At 35.7% G+C, this 12,362-nt stretch overlaps 1 long non-coding RNA gene across 1 annotated transcript; it reads left to right on the plus strand.

Moving 5' to 3' along the window:
• The first annotated feature begins 8,600 nt into the window (after positions 1 to 8,600).
• Positions 8,601 to 10,781, plus strand: LOC148804497 (uncharacterized). The gene is made up of 2 exons (XR_016081076.1): positions 8,601 to 9,770; positions 10,441 to 10,781. It is a non-coding gene; the product is annotated as an uncharacterized LOC148804497 (long non-coding RNA).
• Positions 10,782 to 12,362: the final 1,581 nt, after the last annotated feature.

A 12,362-nucleotide genomic window follows, 5' to 3' on the forward strand; every position in this document is an offset into this window, starting at 1 on the left:
GTTTTATTATCAACAATAGTTTCCACCACTCCAGCCAAACCAGAACAACCAGAACCAAAACCAAAACCAACACTAGCAAAATGTGCATTGATCTCCTCCTCGGGGTACAGGGACATCTCGGGTTCCAGCCCCTCCTCGGGGCCAGACCCCACCTCGGGACCCAGTAGTGGGTCGGCACACACCACCACCTCCTCAGGTGGTAAACCACAAGGATCGGCCCCAGAACAGTTGCCAATCCAGGACCGATCAAGAACAACACTCGCGGTGTGAGAGCCACGAGAATCAAGTCAGCAACCAGCAACCCGGGGTAAGAGGCATGGACTCACTTCGGCAGCAACCAGCTCCTGCCCCGTGACAACGTTCAAGACCGGGAGCATACCAAGATCAAAGTGTCAGGTGAATAGCACCAACAATGAGGCCGCTAAGAAGCGATACTGACGTATAGCACGCCACACTTCAGTGAAGAGCAGTCCGCCGGCAGCAACAGTCAAGACAAGGGAGGGTTTCAAGAGCTGCACAATCGGCTGCAGTTCTATTGAGCCGGCCCTCCCCCTAGCACCGAAGATACTCTCGGCCCCAAGGCCAAAGGGTTTCAAGACACCCATGCTGGAAACATATGATGGGAGCTCCGACCCCAATGACCATGTCAACAGTTTCTAGTCCCTGATGTTACTAGCCGGAGCATATGAAGCAAGCATGTGTATGGCGTTTTCAACAACATTTAGAGGTACAGCTAGGACGTGGTACAAAAACTTACACCCGGGCTCGGTTAAGTGCTGGACACAGTTCATAGACCTGTTCATCGCCCACTTCATCACAAGTAAGAATTGTCCGAAGTCCACAGAGAACCTTTTGAGCGTGGTCCAGTGGGAGAATGAGTCAATCCACAGCTATATCAAGAGGTTTAATGTAGTATGTCTACAAATTCCCAACCTCAACCGAACTGTGCAGTTTACTACGGCCCAGAAGGGAGTCCAACACATTGAGTTTCATTGGCACCTCGGCTTGAACCCTCCGAAGACAATGAAGAAGTTCTTCAATGACACCGACAAGTTCATTCAGGCGGAGGAAGCCCTTGGGTCCCGGTTAGAGATACAATAGGGTGAGAAGAGGAAGCAAAAAGACGAAGGTACCAATAGCAGCAAGCACCAACGACATAAGAACAAGTCACCAAAGCAATCCCCACACATGCAAAGTAAATCATCAAGGAAGTCACCACCTCGGAGTTTTATGAGAATGTATTTTCTTATACCACGAATGCTTTTAATTATCAATATAACATTGTATTACTAGACATTCTACATTGTATATGAAGATGTGACTCCCCTCCTTCGGATTTTAAGAGTAAAGTGTCATATTTTATTAACTCATGGAGCACTCCTAGACTAAGGAAGTTTATTGCAATATGAAGATGTTAACTTTATTAAGAATATACCTTAATTTGCCGCTTCACTCACGTGAGGTGGATGATGCTTTAGTTTGGATTTATACTACCAATGGAAAGTTTTCTACAGCATCTGTATATTGTGTTCTTTGAGCCCAGATGGTTATTTCATGGAAGCTTTTTTTGGTCAATTAAACATCCACCACCTAGAGTTCATGTCTTTCTATGGCGTTGCCAAGTTATAGCCTTACCAATGGCTCAAAGAATATTTTAAAATCGATCTGGAGAATGAACGGATCAGGGGTCCGGTTCTTAGGTCGAACGATCAGCCCGTTCTAACAAAATAATAAAAACAGTCAAAACTGTTGAACGGTCTGAACGATTTAACCATTTGGATCAACAATTTACTGATCAAATCAACATTTTTATTTTCAAATATTCGCTTTTGAGGAAAAACATAACCAATCACCTCCAGTCCGACCCTCCAGTCTGATCCGGTTTTGAAAACCATAATTTAAATACTCACATAATCTAGATCCTACTTGCATGTTCTCTCTGTGGTGATGCTATAAGAACATCTCCTATCGATTCTTTCATTGTCCAGTTTCTAGACGGGTCTGGTTTGCATCTAGAATGTCTATCAGAATGGAACTTAGAAGATTGGTTTTCACATTGGTTCCTATTAATTAGATGGTGATCCTTTATGTTCAACACGTCTTTCACTCTTTTCCATTTGTGCTATCACCACGTGGAATATATGGAAATCTAGATGCTTGCCGTGATGGAGCATGTCCCATTTGATCCAATGTCGGTGGTATTTTCTGCTCATGCTCAGATTGATGGTGTTTTGGAGAATTCTAATTTCAATCCTCAGGAAACTTTGATTCATATACAACAGAAGTTTCTCTTCCATGCTTCTTCTTGGGTCAAACCAAATTTTCCATCAGTCAAAATTAATTTTGATGGGGCATTCGATAATGCTTCTAGAGGAATTGGGCTTATTATCCGATATCATAATGCTGAATTTTGTTTTGGTACATGTATACAAATTCTTTTAGCATCTCCTGAGAAGTGGTAACAACTGCAGCTCTATCTAGTCTGCAATTTGCATTAGAGATTGGGGTGTCTTTCTGTTATTATAGAGGAAGACTCTCAGGTAGTAATCAAGAGTTTGTTGGAGGCTAATTTTGCTCCTCCTGGCGCATACTAACTACCATTGCTGATTCCATGCTCTTAATGCCGCGTCTCTCTCACTGCTCAGTCATTTGGATACCTAGAAAGTGCAATAAAGCTGCTCATGTTTTAGCCATAAAAGCACTTCACATACCTAGAATGCTCACATGGGGTGTGACCCCTCTGAAACTTTGTTACTTGATTGTACCGGGCAGTTTATGAATGAATGAATGAGGCCTATGCATATAGCATGGTGAGCCTATTTTGTCGTTAAAAAAAAAAAAAAAAAAAACAAAACAAAACATTGTATATCATTATTGCTGTTTCAAGAAACGTCAAATTTAGGCTGAGTTTGGAAGGAGTACAAATGCAAATATGTAGAGTGCAAAATCTTATATTTTGTATGTATTTACGCTGTACATATTTGCATTTGTACTCCTTCCAGACTGAGTCTTAGTATTTTTATTATAAATTCCAATATCTAAAACAATGCCTATATTTTCTTTTTTACAAAGGCCCTGCAGCCACATGACAATATCAAGTCAGAACCAAGGTTCTAGGGGTATATCGGGCAATATCGGTTCAGGGGAGGTGGTTTAAGACTCTTCCACCCTCTGAACCGGTCAGAACCCCAATATACCCTCTGTAGGGGCATATCTGAGTGCTCCCAATACGATACATATCAGCCCGCATCAGTACCTGTCGATACTTTGAACCTTGGTCAGAACAATGTGACCACAGAGACTTTGTAAAAAAACTTGCCATGTGAATACGGTTGGAAAAATATGTGATTTATAGGTTTTTTATTGTTTTCCATTTTTAGAGAACTTTAGATATGAGACCTAAACACAGACAATCCAAAGTGTAGACATAAATGCATGGAATACATGTATAAGCATGAGAGTGTGGATGTCCAATTACTAAACTAGAGCTTTAGGTTATTGTCCATAAAAACAAATGTTGAATGTTGCCCAAGCCAAGCCAATTTCAAGCTCGATAGGCAGAACAGCCCATCATCATTTTCACTTATTAAGTTATAGGTTCTGTTCCAGCTATTTGGAGATCAGTTACATGAATACTATATCGTAGTTCCGTTATTCTATTCGGTTCTGTATAATGGGCCGACCAGTTAATCTCAGCGCAGGGAAGGGCCCATCAATATCTATATTAAAATGGAATGTATTAAGATGATTTTTTCTTGCTTTTTGGTTTTTATTTAAAGACATTTATCTTTTTTTTTCTGGACTTTTTAATTTTTAATTTTAAAAGTGAAGAAAATAACTCAATTGGCCAATCGATAACTTTTAATTCTCCTCATTAAATCACCGTCAACTCCCTCTTTTCTTTCCCATTAACACTTTCAATTATCTCTTTTCATTAATTGTGTCATTATATCTCTCATTCAATAACTTATGTCACTAATTCTCTATCTTCTCCATTACTCCATTAAATTGCTTAAAATTAATATTTTATCTATATCTATATCCATTTTAATTTAACTATAATGTTTATATGCATTAGATATATTTACATTAAATTGCAATTAGTAATAAAGATTAATTATATTGAAATGGAAATATATTATTAGGCTAAATAATCTACTTCCATTTAAAAGATAGTTAATTTTAAGCTAATTAATAAAGTAATTTTCATTTCAGAATAAATATTATTTATTTCACCTAATAAATAAAATCACTGCTTTATAAATTGACTTTGAGGCTGAATAGTTTTTGCCTCTAGGCCACAAGTAAACAGATCAACTATTTGGGTCCGACCAGTCAAACTGTGATACATCATCCATCTATATATGTAGAACATAAGATCTATTTGTTTTTTTTTTTATAAATATAAGAGCCAAAAATTGAAATTTGAGGCTGACAATTTAGTTTTGTGTTTGGTATAATGTTGTTGCAAAGATCACAAAAGGAGCTATCCAAGATTTAACAAAAGATCATTGCCAATTAGGCAATTAAGCACAAAGTTAAATCCTCTAGAAGTTTTCAATACATTGTAAATTATAACCTATGACCCAATGGCAGGGTCGAAAGGGCCAATGGATCAATCACCCAGGTCAAACATGGTGGTTTAGGAAACCTAGAATTAGAAATAAGGTCAAGTGATGGTTTGAATGGTTCAACTATGCAAGTTACAACAGATTGAAAACATTAAATAAAACTTCATAAAAATTATAATCCATTTACATTCCATTTGAAAATAATAAAAATTAATTAACCATAGCAAAAGTAATTTAGTAAGTTCCTCAAATAAAATAAAAATAATTACTAATTCTTGTTATTGATAAAAATACTTTTATTAATATAATAAAAATAATTTAATTAAAAAAAGGAACAAGATTAAACTAAAACAAATATTAATATAAAATAATAAAAAACTATCTAAAAAATATTACTTTTATAATTAATTTTTACTAATTTAAAACCAACTTAAGTTCCCTTGAAAAATAAAACTTAATATAGTTAATTAAATTTAATAAGGATTAATAAAAACAAATAATAATAATAATAATAATAATAATAATAATAATAATAATAATTAATTTTAAGTATATTTTAATTATTTTAAAACCAATGTAAATTCCATTTGAAAATAGAGAAAATTATAATAAACATCCTTGGGTTTTCTAACAATCCTACGAAACTCCCCTATGTTTTGACATTAACAAAATTCTCTCCTACTGTTCTACAAAAAGCTGCAAATATCTTTCTTTCATTAGCATCCCAAATAAAAAAAAATGCTGATTTAATGCATTATTTTTTAAAATACCAAATATACCCTTAACCAACTTCATTCACATGTAAAATTTACTAAAAAATATGTGCTTCCTTTTATTTCACTTCAGCCTTTTTACCTTATTTCATGTAGGAAGAATAGGGAGAATTACTCTTTCAAAGTTGTCTAGCAAAATGAATTAATGGAGGGTAAAGTTGAAACTTTAAATTGTGTACGATAATGCCTTAATAATATAACGGTGTTATGGTAAGTCTAATGTCTTTGTTACTAAAAATCCAAGGGAAAAGAGGCATTTGCACTTTTTTCCCAAAACTATAGGGGACTAGGGGAGGCCTTTGTTAAGGTCAAAACACAGAGGTGGTTTATAGATTTTCTATAAGATGAGGTTTTTGATCATTTTAGCGAAAATAATACGAAAATAATAGCAAAACCAATAAAAGTTAACAAAAAATCAACATTAAGATACAGAGAAAGAATACAAATTAATTTATCTAGAGCTTATTTAATTGACCACTCTCACTAAAGCACAACATAGATTGTGACCGAATAAACTAGATATAACCCAAAAAAATTAATACTTTAATTGGACTTAAATGGGCACCATTTAATTGGAAATATCATAGAGCTTCATCCTCAATTTTGCTTATAAATAAAAAAACTTGTACATCACATGGGTCGTGACTAGTAAATTATTGAAATGCATTGTTCAAGAGAAGAAAGAAATACCCTCCATTAAATTATCTCTCCAAATTTGGTTGGGGTATTATGATGAAATGCCCATTCGTTTTTCAAACCCCATTTCCTGCTTTCTCCTTAACCTTTTCTTCATCCTCTACTCCCCCTTCCCAAGCTTCCCATTAAGCCAAGTCACTAGAGGCTTTGCCTATCTTATTAGGCCACGCCATCCTTTATCTCAACTATTTAAATCTTAAAAATTTATCTTCATAATCTCTCTCTCTCTCTCTCAATCACATAAATTGTCTCCTCTCCTAAACTATCTCCCTCACCTAAAACTTCTCCTACTCTATCTTACATGCCCAAGAAACCATCTAATACTCATGTCTCTTTCCCTCCCCTATCTCTCTCTCTCTATGTATTTCTATCCCTCCAAATACATGCATTTTGTTTACAAGAATGTATTAAAATTTGATAATACAATAAGAAAAATAATAAAAATAAAGTAATTAAATTTAACAATTAATTGAAAATCTTGTTATAGTTATAATTTATAAATAATATTTTAATGTTGTCATTAGAAGATTTATCTCTCTCCATTGGATGCTTGAGTCCCTACACATCTATTTGTATTGATGTTGAAATTTGGTGAACACTATAGCAAAAAGATGGGTCAAGAAAATATAAATATTTAGTTACCAATTTGAACAAACCTTGATTGATATGGAATGACAATGGTGCGGGTCCGAGGCAAGGCACCCCCTCCCTATCTCATACCCCAAAAGAAAATTGTCCCCACCCCATCCCCATTGGTGGGGCAAGTTTAGGACAGGGCTGGGATGATGGAAATTTTGGGGTATTTTAGAAATGAGACTATAGCAATCAAGGGTTATTTTAGATATGGAATTAAGGCAACCAACTAAAAATACATCAAATTTAGGGGTAATGGGATGGTAGAAATTTTGGGGTATTTTAGAAATAAGACTATAGCAATCGAGGATTATTTTAGATATGGAATTAAGGCAACCAGCTAAAAATACATCAAATTTAGGGGTAATGGGATGATAGAAATTTTGGGGTATTTCAGAAATAAGACTATAGCAATCGAGGGTTATTTTAGATATGGGATTATGGGATCCAAGGAATTTAGGAATTTAAGGGAAAGTGTGTGTGTGGGGGGGGTGGGGTTGGGGGGGGGGACAGTTCAATGGGGAAAATTGCCATCTAGTCAAATTTCTATATAAAATTTTAGAAATTATGTCTTGAAAATAAATATTAGAAACACTATTAATTAGCATGTTTTTGTTTAAATATTCATTTCACTATTAATTAAATTTTCAATAAAATATTATTCTATTATATTTTCAAAAATAACTATTAAACATTCACTAATTTTTCTATGATTTATGTGATAATTTCACTACTAATTTTCTAAAAGTATTTTCTGTGAGCATGAATTGTCTCATTTCTCTTATAGCTTCGTTGCAACAAACACAAGTGTTGGAAGCATTGATTAGTATTCAAATGGATTAGGTTGTTTCCCCAGCTTTGTCAATTTCTTAGGAGAAGAATAATGCTGAAGAAGAAATGAACCTAGGGCCCACAAATCACTACACATAAAAAAGACGAAGCTCAAGAGTTGTGTTATTTGAATAATTAAAAGCTTCACTAAAAAATCTCAATATATCAAATATGATATTTATTGAGAAAATATTAGAAAATAGAAGCTAACATAAAAATATAAATAAGGGAAAAGTAAAATTCAATAACTTTTAAATTTTACAAAAAAATAAAATATAAATAATTAATAAGAATTAACATAATAAAAAACAAAAAAAAATTCAACAGACTTAACAAAAAATATTTTATTATTTAAAGTATCTACAAATTAATAAAACTTAATTAATTAAAGTCAATAATTTTTTAATTTAACTTAATAAAAAAAGTAACTCTCCTTCTTCATAATTTATTCTATTGTTTTTATTGTTTTTAATTTATTTAACAAGACATAACCCAAGAATAATGCTAAGATGGATAAAGTTTAATTTGGCCCAATTCAAAATGTCTTAGGACCACCATCTAAACATCACCATTAAGTGAGATTAGGAAAGTAATACAATTAATAAAATGTAATAAAAATAGTAAAAATTAAGATAAACAATAAAAATTAACATCTAACAACATATAACCCAAAATAGTTTACGTTGAACCTGCAAGGTACTTGGTACCATTTGGCTCAATTGATATCGTGACAAGGCCCTTATTACAATTACTTTTAATAACACCCGTACATCGCACGGGCAAACTTTGTTGGGACAGTCCTCACTGTTTTGTATTGAGAATATCATATCATGGCAAGATATTCCCAATGCAAACTTGAAAAAAGCTGTTAGAACGGTGTGGGCACAGACATGCCCTGACTGAAGCCGGTTTCGTACGAGAGGGACAAACCATAAAAGTAGTGGAGGAGAGAGAGAGGATGAGTTGTGTGTTGTCGGTGTTGAAGGTTCCCAGCCGTTCAATGGCGAAATGGTAGGGACTAGTTGACGACACCGTACCAAGACCCTATTCCCTCTGATTTCTGCATGCAATTACGTGATCTCGCACTCGCAGCTGTGCACCAGCCTGGTTGCTGTCGGATGGGAAAGGGGGGCAATTACCCCCTTCATTCCCAATTTCCGACACCACCACTACCACCACCGCCCGGGCTCAGATGCACCTTAACAGCAAAACAAAAGCAAATTGAAATTAATAAATGAAGAATATTAACGCCGGCACCGCTACAGATCTCTCGTCCATCGTTGTCGTCGTCGTCTTCAAATCATCTATACCACCAGCAGCAGAAGCAACGGACGGGCCATGCTCCCACCATTATCGATAATCCACTCAGCCTCCGACATCGCCACCCTCTTTTTCATCTTTGGCTGTCTTCTCTTCTCCATTTTCTCCCTCGTTTCCGTCTTCCAGTTTCACGTCAAGACCCTTAAGTCTTATCTACTGAAAGACTTCAATTCTCTTTGGACCGTCCGCACACTCCTCGTGTCGTTCATCTCTCTGTGGGCTCTTAGCGAACTCCTCCGCCTCCCAATACTCCGACGTTACCCTTTCCCTATATTTGGTTCTCTCACCCTAACCCAACAGATCAACCTGTGCAAGATCCACGTCGTATTAACACAGGGATTCTTTGAGCCCGGATTCCTAGTGTCGCTTCTCTTCATTGTCAACATCTCCATACGGAAGAGAAACCCCAACGACACTTGGGCCATGGATATCTGTCTGCTTCTAAGTTCGTGTCTCCCGATATTCTGCTTGCAGGTATTTTTCGTTTTCTTTAAGCCGAAGCAGGAAGCGAGGTTCACAGAAGGCTTCTTCAGGAGTTATGTGATAGAGGATGAGGATGATGGTGGGAGTGGTACGGTTCTGTGCACCTACCCTTTGTTGGGAACCATCATTTTTGGGGCGTTCGCAATCCTATACATTGTGATATTCCTGCTGTCGTGTTGGCGAGTGATTACCCTGGTGATCAATAAGGGGTTAAGGTATCGGATCTACGGGCTGGCGCTCGCAGTTCTGGTAGCGCTACCGACGCAGGTTCTGCTACTTGGGATATCGGTATTCTGGGAACCAAGTGAACCGGCCTTCCAACTGATTGCGCTTGCGATGTTCCTAAGCGTACTATCGTGCGCTTTGGTGGGAGAGGGAGTGTTGGTAATTAAGCCCATTGTCGACGCGTTGGCTATAGACGCCGAATGTTGCAGTTGGCGTTGCGACGACAGTTCTCGAGAAGGTGGGTGAGATTTGAGAATCCCGGTCCCGGTGGTGGATCTTTCGTCGTTTTGACAGCATTTTCTTTTCTTTTCTTTTTGTTTAACACCTACCCCTTTTTCTTCTTTTGCCTGTCGCTTTGACATTAGATTTTTTATTTTTCCCTTATTTTTTCTTACCTTTTTTTTTGAAGTGATCAATTATATAATATAATATAATAAAGAAAATCAGGAAAATTTGGAATTTGACCATTTCGGTGTTCGCTGCTGCCTGCTGCCTGCTGTGCTGTGCTGTGCATTATCAAATTCTAGCAATTTGAACGAATCTTTTTTTATGAATTATTATGTGTTAATGGAACCTCACCTCCCCAGTCACCATCCAATCTGTCCCTCACCCAAATTAAGCAGCTTATATTATATTAAATAGAAGAAACAGAGAAGAACTGCTTCCTTCTTAAGGTTGGGGTTGAGCTCTATTATTTATATAACAACCAAACCGAGCGTTTAATTAATTAATGTACCCATGAAAATTTCTGATGAAAAGGAACGTAAATAAATTTGTACTTCTCTCACACCTATTAGTTTCTTTTATTTACTTCAATTCCTTCATATGGTTCAGCTGATATGTTTATTAATGATCATGTTTATTGAATCCTTAACGCTCATCAATACTGCCATATATGTATGTAACAGGAAATAAAGACACGGCTGCGATTTGAGTATTATTGATCGTGGTCCCATGCCTTGCTTTTTTCAATATAGCTGGTTTGGGATTATCAGGCAGTGAGGCAGGACCTGGTCTACTCCGATGGACCTGATAGCCCAAATCGAATGGTTTAGCGATTCAACCATTGGACCAGTGGTTCGGTGGCAGATTCAAAAAAAAATCCATGCATATGTCAGATGATAATAAAACTGTATTGCTCCTGGTTCAAACGGTTCGACCACCTGGGCCAACAACCGTTTATATGCCCATTATGTTTGTATATATGGTTGCAAATTGCAATCTGACTGTGAAACCTGTTTTCGTTCTTCCACTTGAGTAAGGTTCAGTTATCCTGCTGCCTTCATAAGGAGTCAAGGATTAGGGAGGGGTTTGGGGGAGGACTGCCCTTGCTTGCTACCACGTTAGCCTATAAAAGAGGTGTAAATTATACCGTACGCTTAAAGACTAAAGTATAGGGCTTTTAATGGACCTCTTTCCGATTCGACATCCAACCGGATTTAGTCTTTCATTAAAATCCCAATATGATTTTCAAAAAAAAAAAAATCCCAGTCGGATTATAAGTAAATAATTTTCCTTCGTTACAAGCACAATAAGTTGAAACGGATTAAATCCAAATCCCGTATATAATAAATTTAATATTTTCTATTTATATAACCTATTATATATATGTAAAAATTAAAAAGTAAGTAAATTTTAAAGATTTTTTTTAATTTATTTTTTTCACTTTAAGCACTATAAGTTGGACTTCTATTAAATCTTAAACTCATCATCACCATCATTATTGAGAGCAAATCAGCCCCCCACAACGTTCTACATCACATGGAAATATCTCCTTAAGATGATACCAGAAATGATGATGTCATCATTGGAAGATGTTCATAATACACAGTGTACTGTGGGACGTGGGGGGCTGATTATTATTATTATTATTATTATTATTATTATTATTATTATTATTATTATTATTATTATTATTATTATTATTATTATTATTATTATTGTTATTTTTTGGGATCCTTATACTTTTTAATTAAATTTTTTTGAAGATCCCAACTTTTACATTTTTTTCACAAGTTTGCCTCAAAAGGCTGGTAGTAACTCATACACACAAGTGAACAAGCAGTCCATGCGACCAAATTTGAATATATAGCTCGATAATTTTTGTAATTGTCATTGTTATATTTGTTTGATAATTTGCGTAGAAAGATATGATACTGGAAAAGCTTATAATCAATCAACCGGCTGGAATAAACAACCTAAAACTTGATATTTGCAGGTATTGGGATGTGATATTTCCTTCGCTCTTAAAAAGAAAATATCTAAAATTATTTGGAAATTACTCTAAATTAGTTATTTAACTTTTAAGCTGTGTTTGGTTTGAAAGAAAAAGTATAGAAATGAAAGTTAAAAACCTGTACAAGGATTGTAAAGATTTCCTTACCATTCCATTCCTTTTCTTTCACGTATGGCAAACCATGAATTAAAGGGTCCAGCACCACGAACTCAAAACCTTCTCGTCCATGCCCTCTAATTATGCTACTTATTCTCTATTTATATGAAACACCGGACCATAAAGCTATATCATTTGGCAATTTTGTTTAACAGTCAGTCTTTCTCCACGTAAAACCTAATAAGTTAGGGCCCATTTGGTAAGTCTTTTTGGGAAGATCTTCTGTTAGATCTGATAGTCAAAAGATGCATTGAGCTTTTGCATGAAAATCTGAGTAGCCCGAAGTTAGTTTGGAGATACACGTCTTTCTGTGTGTCCTTTCATTTGAGAATAAAATGCAAAAAACTTCATTTGGAGCTTCCCGAAATCAGTCCAAAATAAGCTTTGGGCTTTTCGCGTCTTTTCAGCATTCCAGCTTTTGGCAGCTAAATCTTCTAC

Source organism: Nelumbo nucifera, chromosome 1 (assembly GCF_055504915.1).
Source record: "Nelumbo nucifera cultivar China Antique chromosome 1, China Antique-T2T, whole genome shotgun sequence".
Taxonomy (NCBI): Eukaryota; Viridiplantae; Streptophyta; class Magnoliopsida; order Proteales; family Nelumbonaceae; genus Nelumbo; species Nelumbo nucifera.